Raw genomic sequence first — 2,296 nt, forward strand, 5'->3', positions numbered from 1 at the left:
AGCTATGCATGCATGTGGCACAAGGCGGATGCTTCATTTCAGAGCTCCCCAATCATGTGTGTATGAGAGAACTACCTCCTTAATGTATTGAGACAAAGGTGATGTCCTTAGAGCAAGCCTCTGAGCACTGACCTCAGCCATGGGTCACAAGCAACCCATAAGTTTCTTTTAGGTTAGAACTGGAGAGCCTCTCATAATTACCAGTGGGTGAGTGATGTAGTCTCTTTCCCACCAACTCACAACTAAAGCTGGTGTGAACCAATGTCTATCACATGCATAGACATGGTCTGGCAAGCAAGTACACAGCAGTGTCCATATTTTATAAGCTCAATGAACTCCCCCTGTGGTGTCCTTTTATGAAGTCTTCAAAGACATGGAAGATTTATTTTGAACCAGTGCAACAATGTTCAAGTATTAGGATTCCACTAACTGACTAGGAACTGAAGACTTGAGAAACCCCCAGACTAGTAGGTGAATGCAGGACCATTCAGGAGTCAGGCTGAGGATGCTATTCCTGTTGTTGTTGTTTAGTCATTAAGTTGTCTGACTCCTTGCCGCCCCACGGCCTGTAGCACGGTAGATTTCCCTGTCCTCCACTATCTCCTGGAGTTTGCTCAGACTCAGGTCCATTGAGTCGGTGATGCCATCCAACCATCTCGTCCTCTGTTGTTCCCTTCTCCTCCTGCCCTCAATCTTTCCCAGAATCCGCCAACTTATTGAAAAAGACCCTGATGCCAGGAAAGACCCTGCTGCCATTCCTATGGGGACAAATTACAGGACTCACAAGATTTTTATATCATATCAAAAAAGGACAGAAAGGTCTGTAATCTATTTGATTAAATACTAACCAACTTCAATATGGGTAATTCTGATTAGGGCAACAGACAACCCCTGGATTGTAGATTTAAATTAACACACACTTATACCACATGGTCTATATCAGGGGGTCAATAAACCCTTTTTGTGAAGGGCTATATGGACATGAGTTTGGGTAGACTCTGAGAGTTGGTGATGGACAGGGAGGCCTGGCATGCTGCAGTTCATGGGGCCGCAAAGAGTCAGACATGACTGAGCGACTGAACTGAACTGATATAGGAAAGATTTGGGATTTTGCAGGCCACTTCATCTCTGTTGCAGTGACTCAACTCTGCCTTAGAAATGCAAAAGGAGTCATAGCCAGTACTGCAATGAATGAACATGGCTATGTTCAGATAAAACTTATTTCCCAAAACAGGTGAAGATTCACATTCAGCCCATAGGGGTTTGCCAACCCTGGTCTTTACTAAGCATTTGAAAGTAAATTATAGGCAATAATGTACACAGTCTATCTTCTCCTTCTCCTGTGATTTATCTCTTTGTCCTGGCCCTAATCAATCCATGTTTCTTTCTAAAAACTACCTATATAAGAACAAACTCAGATTTCATCCAGCAAGCAGTGTCTAAACAGAGCTCTCCTCAAAATCAATGAGTTCCAGTGAGATGTACTGATCATTTACTGCTGTGCTCAAGGGTGGATCTTAAGGTACAGTTCCTACCCAGCAGAAGTCCATGGTCTCTCAGAGAATGGATGAGTACAGGGAGTATTAAGAACTTTAGCAGAGCTATGGAGGAAGCTCAAGAGATGCTGCAGATTAATATCAGGACAGAGTAATGTAAGGCTTTACAGAGGAGCTGGTATTGAGCTAAGTTTTAAGATTACGTAAAAGGAGTCCATCAAAGCTGTATATTGTCACCCTGCTTATTTAACTTATATGCAGAGTACATCATGAGAAACACTGGACTGGAAGAAACACAAGCTGGAATCAAGATTGCCGGGAGAAATATCAATAACCTCAGATATGCAGATGACACCACCCTTATGGCAGAAAGTGAAGAGGAACTCAAAAGCCTCTTGATGAAAGTGAAAGTGGAGAGTGAAAAAGTTGGCTTAAAGCTCAACATTCAGAAAACGAAGATCATGGCATCCAGTCCCATCACTTCATGGGAAATAGATGGGGAAACAGTGGAAACAGTGTCAGACCTTATTTTTGGGGGCTCCAAAATCACTGCAGATGGTGACTGCAGCCATGAAATTAAAAGACGCTTACTCCTTGGAAGGAAAGTTATGACCAACCTAGATAGCATATTCAAAAGCAGAGACATTACTTTGCCAACAAAGGTCTGTCTAGTCAAGGCTATGGTTTTTCCTGTGGTCATGTATGGATGTGAGAGTTGGACTGTGAAGAAGGCTGAGCGCCGAAGAATTGATGCTTTTGAACTGTGGTGTTGGAGAAGACTCTTGAGAGTCCCTTGGACC

The 2,296-nt window shown here is 43.1% G+C and overlaps 1 protein-coding gene across 1 annotated transcript in view; it reads left to right on the forward strand.

The window, feature by feature from the left end:
* Positions 1-2,296, forward strand: part of COL28A1 (collagen, type XXVIII, alpha 1) — a 181,367-nt gene that overhangs the window by 163,736 nt on the left and 15,335 nt on the right. The gene's annotated exons all lie outside the window — the stretch shown is intronic.

Source organism: Bison bison, unplaced genomic scaffold (assembly GCF_000754665.1).
Source record: "Bison bison bison isolate TAMUID 2011002044 unplaced genomic scaffold, Bison_UMD1.0 scf7180017864134, whole genome shotgun sequence".
NCBI classification, from domain to species: domain Eukaryota; kingdom Metazoa; phylum Chordata; class Mammalia; order Artiodactyla; family Bovidae; genus Bison; species Bison bison.